The sequence below is a fragment of the Lytechinus pictus genome, chromosome 14, assembly GCF_037042905.1.
Source record: "Lytechinus pictus isolate F3 Inbred chromosome 14, Lp3.0, whole genome shotgun sequence".
In the NCBI taxonomy this organism is placed as follows: domain Eukaryota; kingdom Metazoa; phylum Echinodermata; class Echinoidea; order Temnopleuroida; family Toxopneustidae; genus Lytechinus; species Lytechinus pictus.
Window position 1 is genome coordinate 25,939,128 of NC_087258.1, and position 12,927 is coordinate 25,952,054.

At 35.6% G+C, this 12,927-nt stretch overlaps 1 long non-coding RNA gene across 1 annotated transcript; it reads right to left on the reverse strand.

Moving 5' to 3' along the window:
- Positions 1-970: 970 nt before the first annotated feature.
- LOC135156649 (uncharacterized) lies at positions 971-5,182 on the reverse strand. The gene is made up of 3 exons (XR_010295708.1): positions 5,091-5,182; positions 1,657-1,779; positions 971-1,048 (listed from the first exon to the last, which is right to left on the reverse strand). It is a non-coding gene; the product is annotated as an uncharacterized LOC135156649 (long non-coding RNA).
- Positions 5,183-12,927: the final 7,745 nt, after the last annotated feature.

A 12,927-nucleotide genomic window follows, 5' to 3' on the forward strand; every position in this document is an offset into this window, starting at 1 on the left:
TGACATTTTAAAGTTTTGCTTATTTTTCACAAAACATTGTATGCACAACTCAAACGAGACAGTCGATGATGTCCCTAACTCACTATTTCTTTTGTTTTTCATTGTTTGAATTATACTATATTTCTTTTTTTTTTATAGATTTGACAATAAGGAACAACTTGACTGATCATATAGTATTAAACAATGCTCATTCCACATGTTCAGGGAGGAATTAATCGTTCTTTCACTTGACAATGAGGAGAAAAATTGAATATTCCATATTTCATATTATAAAATACCAAAGAAATAGTGAGTGGATGACGTCATCAGTCACCTCATTTGCATACCCACCAGAATGTGCATATAACTGTTTTGTGAAATTAAGCAAAACTTTAAAATGTCATTACTTTCTTATTTTACATCCGATTTTGATGAAATTTTCAGTGTTATGCTTGTTGGATTTTTCTCTTTTTATTCAAATCAACTTTTTGTTGGGGTGGACTTGTCCTTTAAAGAGGTACATGGATTCAAATAAAACATATTATTTATATCCTAAATGAATACAATACATGTACCTCAATCAAGTGTACAACTACAAACATGATACATAATAATACGTCTTAAAAAACAAGAATAACTAAATCCTATTTTTATGCTTAATAAATATTTTCATTTAAAAGAGACAAATATTTATGTAATATCATGAAGAGGAACTCACAGTGATGTTATTTATTCTTCTCCTTTTCTCCTCTTCCACCCCTCCTCTTCTTTTTCTTCTTCATCTTCTTCTTTTCCTCCTCATTTTTGGTTGTCTTCTTTTCTACTTATAATTCATTTGTATTATTATGACCTATCATCATTAACATTATAATAATTTATGATAACAATCATAAAAAGATATCCACAATGTCAATATAATGATTATTATCTCTGAAAAAATGAAAATTAGTACTTTTGCTAATTTTCAAATCTTAAAGCGAATACTTCAGGGTACAACCAGATAGTTCCCTTGCCATGTGCAACCAGGTCCATGTCGTCACGTCTTCAACAGTCTTGACTCTTGAATAATCTGAAATTATAAGAATAATAAGTGAAAACAACTTTAGCAACTCAACTTTATAATAGTAGAGTGTTCACATACATGTGCATGTATGATGTATCTCTTCAAGATTATGAAAGAGCCTTTTGAGATTGCAATCACAGGCTTAAATAACAAAAATGTATATAATGTAAAATAAAAAATGGGTTAATAGTCTCCGAATATTATTTTGTATACCCTTATATGGTTGTAAGAATATATTTCATTTCAATCAAGTCATTGGAGAAAATGTTCATATTTGGCGAAAAAATACAACAACACAAAATTGAGGTCAAGGTCATGTTTATGTTATCAACTTGCGACCTCTCCCTTCTACTCCTACCACTATTTTATTCCTAAATGCACTTATATTGTGTTTATGCTTGTAAGCTCACATTGTTAGTCTCTTTGTTGAGATGAATTGTATGAGATGAATTGTAAAAGAGATTCATATTTGAAAATGAATGATATATAACAGTACATCACATTTACAACCGCTCTTAAAAACAATAAAATAAATTAGAATAAATATTACCGTATAGTATACTTGTATTTACAAGTAGAATATTCAATAAACACACCTTTATATAAAAACTTACCTTCATACTAAAAGAGATTTCTTGTTCAATGGCACACAGTGGCAGAGTGTCTGGACTTCCATCTCCTTCCAGTTGCAATCCCCCTCTTTATTTCTACCTCTTCTCACCGTTTGTGTGGTTCAACTGTTAGGAAAGTGAATACAAATTTTTTAATAGTGACATATGAGAATGAATTCATATTTACATTTTGAATAAACAACTGAAGTTCCTTCTTTAAAAAAAATATTTTAATCATTACAGATTTTGTCAAATATATTTGACAGGGGTGTTGGGACAGTTTCACTGGCTATTTTCAGAACTGTGTAAAAATGAATTCTATCCATGAGTGCATTGAGAATACTAATCAAAGGCAAATAAGGTCTAGTCATTCAACCTTGAAATGGTTTGATGAAAACACTAAGAAGGTTCAAATTTGAACCTTAGGGGTTGGTACAATAAGGAGTGCCAATGAGCGCAATTATGCTCATTTGTGCACCTTTATGGGTGTAGCAGATTTGAACCATGTAATAAAGGTTAAAAGATTTGAACATTTTTAATGTTTAAGTAATATTATTATGCACCTTAAAAGGTAAAATGTTGCCCCTTTTATTGTGCAAACGAACATTTCTGGGTGCAAACAATAATGACAAGGTCAATTTTTGCACCTTTATCACTTAGGATGCAATATTGCAAGGAGAGTACAAGTGTTTCATTAAGGCTTCAAATTCCTTTTTTCTGTTAGAAAAATATGTTAGAAAAATGATTTACACACGCAATATGTGAATACTTCTAATGAAGATAGGTTTTGATAGGTAAGAAAATTGTAGGCCTTATAATTCTATTATTTATACAAAAATTTGGGATTTTTAAAAATTCAAATTGCCAAGGTTTTTTTTTTCTAAAAAAAAGCACCCCTTTAATAATTTATCTGAAAAATCCTTTAGAGTAAATAGGTAAAGGAAATAGAAAATAGTATAAAAAATTATTGATAACAGTCACCAAGAGAATTTCAATTATCATGGTTATTTTTATCCACAGATCAGAAACCAAATCTTGTAGTTACCGGTAATGGAAATGCCTTTTATCCAAACATATTACTTGTGCATTGGTTTAAAATTTATAGAAAAGGCATTTGATAAGGTTTTTAACCTGTTAAACAAATCAAAGAACTAAAATGTGCACTATATCCTTAGAAGTGTATTAAACTTAGCAAACAGGTAGCTTGTATACAGGCCAGCAGCCAGCTTGCAGAGCATATATTCAAATCAGAAAACACAGAGGATACATACATGTAGATCTCTTTTTTTGACTGCATGTTCAACTCATTGCTTTTGTTAAAATTGGAAGAGTCTAAAATATAAATCGAAGATGTACATTAATATCTATATTAGATATCAACATACAATGTAGTCATCAGTCTCATCAGACAAGTTTTTTTGTGAAATTACATGTCTTTTCAGTTCAGTGTTTGAATTAATTAGTTCAGTGCGTAATTCTTCTCCCCCCCCCCTTCTTTCCCATCCTGTTCAGTAGTCTCCAGTCTTTGTTAACACAGAGGGTGTCCCAGGGTTTTCTATATTATTTTATCACAATACACACCAATCATTTCAGTTTTTTTTTGCTTAACAGAGAGGGACCCCCCCCCCCAACTCGCTCCTAGGGCTAGGGTCTAATACTCTACATGTTATTGTAGTGCACATCTTCCAACTGATGAATCTTGACTAGATCTAGGCCTCTACCCCTGTCATTAGAAAACAATATTAGAGCTAGACTACCCTATTCCATAGCTCTATCATAAACCCAGGGGGCTCCACCACCGTAGCGTAGGCAGCAGAGGCCCCGCCTTCCAAAGGTCTAAGTTAGAACCTACAGTACTAGACTCAATTTGAATTTTAATGTCAGAGTTAAGAAGCCAGGCTTAAGATTAGACATAGAATGGATCTAGAGTAACATTTGTAGTTCTAGTAGATCCATAGTGTTAGATAATCTATGATAGATAGGCCCTACAAATGATTAGCTTACTAATGATGCAAAGACAGTTTCAATTTTGGGCCCTAGAATATACAAATAAATTACAAGCAATCGCTCGTTCTGCCTGAGCTACATCTATTTCAGATCTCTTGTATTGCTAAACTAGATTGGGTCCCGAATTAGGTCTCGATTTTGATCTATAATAAAAGCATGAATGGAAGGAACCCAAGCCAGACCCGGTCCAGGGGCAGGGCTGCACCACCTCATTCCCTGGCCAGAACCAAGGCCCAAACCGGGGTAGGCCTACATGTAGATCTAGTAAAGCAGTAATACAATGGTAGAGCCAGCTCGGCTAACCAAGACAAATTAAAATTTCTTAGATCTAGATCTAGACCTGGGAGGTCTAGTGACTAGTCTAAGTCTAACTAAGACCCTAGATAGAAAACTAGATCAGAATATATCTACTGACTACTGCAGATCTAGACTAGAACTTAAAAGGGGCCAAGCTAATATAGCTAATATAGGCTTTGGGCCTGGCCCTGTCTACCTCAGGCGAGGGCTCGTATACTATAGGCTCCAATACACTTTACTACCGCTACCCTCCACTCAACCTATCTCATTTGTATCTGATAGTGGAGCGGACGGTAGCGGTAGTGAAGTACGTACTATCTATAGTGGAGCCTATACATGTACGAACCCTCGCTTGAGGTAGGCCATACCTAGGCTCTACTCTCTAGCCTAATTCTTTTTTATCTACTAACATAGGCTCTGTTATAACTTATTATAGGTCTGGCCTGGCTAGGCCCTAACTTATTCTTACTTAGTTTGTCTTAGACTTTACTGAGGGCTAGAAAGTCTAGGGCCTGGCTCTGACGCGACGGTCAGTGAGTGACAGAGCTGGATAGACTCTAGTCTAGGCCCTAACTAGAGGGTCTAGACTAGTCTAGTCGAATCTAACATTAGGCCTAGACTAGATCTAACTTGTTAACGTTATAATTTAGACTCTAGAAAGACTACCAATATACTGACTAGATTTAGAATTTTCCAGAAAGGGCGGGGGTGCTCTAAAAAAACCCTTAAAAATCAATGTCTAATATGTCGTGAAGATGAATTAAAACTGTTTTCTGTCGGTGTTCATTCCACGCATGTTCATCCGACATGCATGTTCATCCGACACGCATGTTCATCCGACACAGGAACCTTAAAAACAATGTCCAATGTCGTGAAGATCATTTAAAACTGTTTTCTGACGGTGTTGATTCTATGCATTATTTGTCTGTGTCAGACGCCGGAACCTCCGGCTAGCACTGCCGGCGTTGTACGGCTAAAAGCAGCCGGAGAGTTTACAAGCAATCATTGCATAAAATTGACGGCGATAATGATTAATTTAAAATATCTCTTTATACTAAGAAACTTTAATTTTTAGTCAGAACGTGAGATAGATCTATTATCTATGATATATAACAATGAAATTGGATACATACCAAAATATGCCTCTATCCCGTCAAAATGGGAAGCCGATGATCCTTTTTCGCAAGAACTTGCTGCGGCTGAAAAATGACAACTTATGCCAAGTTTATGTCAACAGGCTCGTTCATGACTATTCAGTTTATGTAATGATGATTAAATCGCGTCATAAGCTAAAACAATACATAAATATTTTTATGCAACAGAATTTATGTCAACGGCATAAGCTATGCATGCTTTTATGTCATGATCGAAATTTATGTCATAATGACATAAATTTTTTTGCAACAGGGCCCAGAACTCAGAGTTTCACGCCAGACTTTATGTCAGAGCATAGTTTATTTCCAACTGGAAAACAACATTTATCTCCTGTGGAATTATTTGCAAGCCATCAATGAACTGTTTGCAGTTACTTTGAGAGAGGAATTCTAAGTTCTTATCGAGATCATCAACCTGTTTTCATGAACGCTTTTCATCCCATGGATTGCTGAAATTGATTATTTGTCATCATCAACATTGCCTTCACAGACATTTCAACTCGTTACGGTGACTATTGTTATTCATCGTGCTTCAACATCAATTTCATCATTTTCAATTCAATTCAATTCTTTTATTTCATTTCCATTCAAAACATAATACAAAGTAATATAAAACAATACAAATCAAATACAATTTTACAGAAGGGCATTCTTACTTCGTAAAACAGACAAAAAAACCCCAGTATAATATAGAGCATAAATGGAAATGAGGGGGATCCACTAAAAAGCAAAGCTTGTAAAGTGTGGATCCCCCTTGGAAATGAAGAAATTATAGTCGACTTATTATATGCGTACATGCATGTTTTACAGGAAAGAAAAAGAGAAAAAAGAAATCATATTGATGGAAACATAATTACTGAACAAATGCAAAGCTTTTCACACAAAGAGGTCTTCGTTGTAAAGGATATGTTGCGCAAAATAGAAGAAAAAAAAACAGAGAGAGGGATGACAAGACATAGAAGACAAGACAAAACAAGAGACAGGACAGTACAAGACAACTATTTTTTAAAAAGGAGTAAAACTAAGAATGGGAAAAGGCTGACCATGAACCTGCTTGATCTGGTGAAATAACAAAAGATATAACTGGACAATATCAGATGAAAAAAGATAAAACAATAAAAGTGAAAAATGTAAGGATTATAATCAAGATAATGAAGTGTTAGTTCCGTTGCGAAGAATTATAGGAGTTAAGCAGGATTAGTTTGAGTTTACGTTTGAATGAATTCAAGGAGACACTGTCTTTAACATTATTAGCGAGTGAGTTCCAGAATAATTTTTGGCCAGTAAAGTTCTGTAAAGTGGAATGTGAAGTTCATCAGAGTGTCTCGTGGGGTAGTTATGATAAAATTGATTTTTAGGGAACATGGCATCAAAAATATGGGGAAGTGCATTATTATTATAACTATACATGAAGTGCCCTAACTGTAGTAAATTCAGGTCTTTGACTTTCAACAGTTTACTTTCTAGAAAAAGTGGGTCCGTATGAGAACGGAAACATGTACTATGAATAATACGAAGTGCTTTCTTTTGCAAAAGCAACAATTTATCTAATAAATATTGATGGGTATCACCCCAAATAAGAATCCCATAGTTTAAATAAGGCAAGATTAAGGATGAGTAGATCATCGCCAGATTGTGAAATTTAATTAAATTAATCTTCGTTAACTAACTTGGATTTTATTTAGATTTAATTTAATTTAATTTAGATTTTTTGTTTTGTTGGTTGATATATTTCCTGTAATAAAAAGAGGAAATCAAATTCAAAACTAAATTTTCATTGTTATTTGTTGCAGTATCGTAACAATTGGACAAGGAATCCAGGTGGTTTGAATGTGGAATCAAGGAAGTCATTTGGGAAATAGCGGAAAGCCCATCCCTCAAGAAGAAATAAGGCCTCCGCTTTAAGGACGTTCCACATTTAAAATGAAGTCCATGTCATTTTCACCAAATTTTTGCAGAGAGTTACTCTGGTATCTATGCTAGTGGAAAAAAATAATAATATAGGTTCATGTGCTTATTTTTTTTCTACGGGTCTTCAAAGTCGCCGTATTTGAATGATATGCAATTTTGCGCAATCAAGAGAATTATGCCTCTCTTAGACCTCACGAATTCACCAAATGAGTTTAAATCATCTTTACTCAGTGGATACCGCATCAAACTTCATCAAATTTTTAAGGATATATAACAAAGTGTATACCAAAGTAAGAGAAAGTCTTTTGATTGGTAAAACTATACCTATTTGGAGTCAGCGGCGCCCTCATTTGGCAAGAACGGTGCAAAAACTCGGAAAAAACAAATCATCAAAGCCGTGAATCTACTCAAAAATTAAAAAAAGTATTTTGTAAGCTGCACATTTTTCCAAATCCATATCATTTTCATCAAATTCGGCTAAATTGTAGAGGAATGCATATCAAAGGTGTAGGGAAGTTAAAAATATGGGGTTCATGTGCTCGTTTTTTAACTATGAGCATAGGCGGATCCAGCTTTTTGCGAAAGGGGGGGCGCACTGCCGAGCGGCGCACAAATTTTTGCACTTCACCGGCGCCATAAAAGAAAATGTTGAAAAAGGTGTATATATATAAATATATATATATATATATATATATATAAATATAAATATATACATATATATATACATATATATCTATATGACTCATGAGATAGAGACACATATCTCACCAACAAATCAATGCGAGCGCGAAGCGCAAGCTAAAATTTTTATAGTATACTGACCTGAAAAAAGGAAAAGGTGCCTGTTTAGGACTGTTTTTAGTAACTCATGAGGAGGATACATATCTCACTACACAGATAATGCGAGTGCCGAGGGCGAGCTAAAATTTCTTTATATTCTGACCAGAAAGGTTTATATTTTAAGCATTTTGGTACCAATGATTAAGATGGGTATCTAAAAAAGCAATAGATGCGAGCGCGAAGCACGAGCTAAAAATTTTGATATTTCGATCTGAAAAAATGACAGTTTAATGGACGTTTTTAATAGAGAACAAGATTATATCCAACAAACGATTATTGCAAATCGAAGCGGGAGTTCTTCTGATTAGAACTGAAAACGGGACATTCTATTCACATATATTTCATCATGAAAAGTGTGGGGTTTTGCTACAGAAATGATGCGAGTGCGAAGCGCGAGCTGAAAATTTTTATATTCCAATCTGAAAAGCGGACAATTTGCACGATTTTAAATAAAGAACGAGTTGTGTAGCTCTATCTCACTTGCTGATTTCTGTGTAACATTACCATCTTATCTTATTTTTGCACATGCGGAAATATTGGGGGAGGGCAAAACGATATGTTTGCCCCCCGAACCCAATATTTTCATTGGTGGGGCGATCGCCCCTGCCCCCCGGATCGACGCCACTGCATATACAATGATACTACAAGTCATCATGAAATATTTGTAATACATCACCAATCCAGGTTTATATATTATCATTCAATTTTCATGTACATGATGTTTAGGCCTATATACAGACTTATATATTGTGATGCTTTTCACTAAATCTAATGCAATTTGTAATGATGAGTAATTTTTATCTAATTACTTTGATGAACCTGGATATAATGCTTATGAGCTGAATTCAGAAAGAGATCTTTCAAGACAGAGCTTTGAAAAAGTTCTCCAGTTTTATAGGTATCGTTATCTTTTTTTAAACTTCTTCCTGAGTGATCAGATGAATAATATTTAACTTTAATGGAAGATGAAAATAAATCAAATTTTGTGGCGTAAACATTTAAATGTTAAAACAAAGGTATTGACAAACTGTATTTATACATTGAAAATGATGTTTAGTGGTTTAAGGTCTAACGAATATACGTCTGCATGGTTGCGTAATTATACACTCCCGGTATAAGCAACGTTTTGGACTAAAATATCGAATCATCTTCATAAAACACTAGAGTAGCTGTCTTACACTAAAGGCCATAGAGGTGGCACAATGTGCAATGTGTAAAGAAGAAAAGTGACTGACCTTTTTTTACTAAAGCATTGGAAAATAAGATCAAAATTAAAGGATTTGCTCTACACTTTTTTATGATTCTGGGATTTCTTCAAATAACAAATTAAAGATTTCATGACATCTGTGGGCAACTGTCCCGCCCCAGTCCACTCTGTAAGGGCATGCGATAAGCTTTGTTATTCGTTATGACCATTTAACAATAAAATGTATAACCAGCTAGGTGCCGCTGATCATTCTTGACCGGCGCCGATGATTTGGTTGGCAATAGGCCCTTCTTCGTTATTCTACCGGCGCCTATTTATTGGAACCAGGGGACGCTGATCATTCTTGACCGGCGCCGATTTAAATTTAGGTGGCGCCGGTTAAGACAAAGGCAGCGCCGATTTGTCTTGACCGGCGCCGATTGAAACAAGTATGTGCTGATTATTTTTACAGACGTCACGTAAGATTCAGGCAGCGGCAATTCGTAATCGACTCGCGCCGATTTAGAACAAGGAGGCGCCGATTATTCTTGACTAGCGCCGATTTGGATTTAGGTGGAGCTGATTATTCTTGATCGGCGCCGGTTAAGAACTCAGGCAGCGTCGATTTTTCTTTACCGGCGCCGATTTATAATCAGATGGCGCCGAATATTCTTGTCCGGCGCCGATTTAGATTTAGGTGGCGCTGTGTATCCTTGATTGGCGCCGGTTAAGACTCTGGCAGTGTCCATTTTTCTTGACTTGCGCCGATTTATAACCAAATAGCGCTGATTATTCTTGTCCGGCGCCGATTTAGATTTAGGTGGCGCTGATTATTCTTAATTGGCACCAGTTATATGCAGGCAGCGCACTGCTACCGGCGAAGTTGTTGAAAAAAGGGTAGTTTTCTTTTCTTTCCTTTATTTTTATTTTTTCAAGCGGCGCCTTTTCTTTCTTTTACTTTTTTTTTTTTTTGAGCGGCGCCGCTCAAATATTAGGGGGGGCGCGCGCCCCCTGCGCCACCCCCCTGGATCCGCCGATGATGAGTGTCCAAAGTGATGCGAGTTGGCATGAAAATGGCCCAAAATGCGCCCAAAACGTGCAAAATTATAATAAAGCCGCCTAAAATGCGAACGGTTCCGTAGTTTTGCCCCCAAACATTCAAAATCCATGTCATTTTCATAATACTCTCCAAATTTGTAGAAGAATATGCAAAAACCATGTCATTAAAGGCATTAAATTATTAAAAATATGGGGTCCATGTGCTCGTTTTTAAACTATTGGTATCCCAAATGTAGCAAGTTGGCTTGAAAATCGCCTATAAATCGCCGAAAACATGCAAAATTCTCTTAATACCCTCTAAAATGCAAATTATTCCATAATTTCACTCCCAAACATTCAAAATCCATGTCATTTTTGTCATACTCTCTAGATTTGTATATAGAGGAATATAGTAAAGGCATTAAAATATTGAAAATATAGGGTCCATGTTCTCGTTTTTAAACTATCAGTGTCCAAACTATTGCGAGTTGGCTTGAAACAGCCCAAAATGCGCCGAAAACAAGCAAAAGTCTGTTAATATATACCCTCTAAAATGCGAATGGTTCCGTAGTCTTGCTCCCAAACATTCAAAATCCATGTCATTTTCATAATACTCTCCAAATTTGTAGAAGAATATGCAAAAACCATGTCATTAAAGGCATTAAATTATTAAAAATATGGGGTCCATGTGCTCGTTTTTAAACTATTGGTATCCCAAATGTAGCAAGTTGGCTTGAAAATCGCCTATAAATCGCCGAAAACATGCAAAATTCTCTTAATACCCTCTAAAATGCAAATTATTCCATAATTTCACTCCCAAACATTCAAAATCCATGTCATTTTTGTCATACTCTCTAGATTTGTATATAGAGGAATATAGTAAAGGCATTAAAATATTGAAAATATAGGGTCCATGTTCTCGTTTTTAAACTATCAGTGTCCAAACTATTGCGAGTTGGCTTGAAACAGCCCAAAATGCGCCGAAAACAAGCAAAAGTCTGTTAATATATACCCTCTAAAATGCGAATGGTTCCGTAGTCTTGCTCCCAAACATTGGAAATCCACGTCATTTTCATCATACTTTGCACATAGATACTTTAGCACCTGAATATTCCAAATATGCAAAGATTAACATGGGTCCATGTGCTTGATTTTTTGCTATAGAGCTTCAAAGTTAACCCAAAATGGATGATGTTCTTAAGAATTGCGCATACAAAAGAATTTGACAATTTTAGACCTCACGAGATCACAACAATGAGTTTAAAGCATTATTACTCGGTCAAAATCCATGAAAATTTCATCAAATTTTGCAATATGATTAATAATTGTATCCGTAAATGGATAATATATCTGTATTGCTGACAATTGTTTGCTCATTTAAGTCTAACAACACTCTCAGTTCTTAGAAATTGCGGGAAAGATACTCAACCTCAAAAATTTCAAATTTCAATTACAAACTTGAGAAGTAAAGAAATGCTGCACTTTATTTCAAAACCCATGTCATTTTCACCAAACTTTGCAAAGTTGTAGAGGAAGGTATACCTAAGAGTTGCAAACATTAAAACATATGGGTTCATGTGCTTGTTTTCAAACTATCAGCACTCTTATTAGAGCAAATTTGCTTCTTAAAACACCCGAAAACGCGCCAAAAGCAGTATCTATGTGAAGAAAAATTCCGAACCACTTTTCCATTTATTCAAACTTGGGGTCATATTCATCATACTTTGCAGCACTACAGAGAAACTATTTTGAAATTGTAGAGGAATAAAAAAAAAATGGTCCATGGAATAATTCCAATTTATTAGCTTCATAAAATAACAAATCGGATCTGCAGTTAGTGCAGAAAAGGAGAAAAATCAGCTCACATTACCTCCAGCTGATTAAATCACCAGTTCATCTATTGTGACGTCAGCGCGCAGAGTGTTAAATATGCGCAGATCATGATGCACACAAACATAACTGTGGAACGTCCTTAACTTGTCACACGCGTGGGACCGGGCAATTCAAAAGATTCCGAGTCGTTTTTCGCGTGCTGATTATAGTCCAGTGCGCACCGTATCTGGGGCCGTTTCATAAAGCTGTTCGTAAGTTAAGAGTGACTTTAAGAACGACTGGTGCTCCTTTCATATAGGCGCTAAACCATCGCCAATGAATCTACCATAAACAAGAAAGGATCACCAGTCCGTCTTAACTTACGAACATCTTTATGAAACACCCACCTGCGCAATCGCAAACATTATAAGGGCCTCTCCTTCATCGGGATTGTCGATTGCCCGAAAAAGCAAATCGATAAATGGCGAAACGTCGCAACAGTGAGTTGAGAGTTTAGTTGATATCATTTCGTATAATAATTCCTTACATCATTTTAAAAGAGACAACGCCACCTCGTGATGGTGAATGAAAAGGTCACCACCACCCTCTGGTGTGTATTTGACTTCAAGATTTGATCGATTGATAGAGTGAGAGAGGGCAAACTTTCATTCATTTCTCTCAATATACACGTATATACACAAATACAAACGCGCAAATGTAATACCTCTGCACATATCGCATGAATATGTATGAAATATTAAGATCACACATAATATTAAAAAAATAATATAAAGAAACACTAGCGTACCTACGGTGGGGGGGGGGGGGGAGCAGACTCCCCCCGACGAATCCCAACCCATGCAAGGGACGTATCTCTGCCCCCTTCCCCTGACGACTTTGAAAGTGAAGCGAAATGTCCTTTATACCCTGTTGAGGATTTTTTTTTTGCTTGTCAAATTTTTTTTTACGGTGAGAAATTCTCTTTATTTGTGGTTGAAGACCTTTTTTTTGCTTGTCAAATTTTTGGGC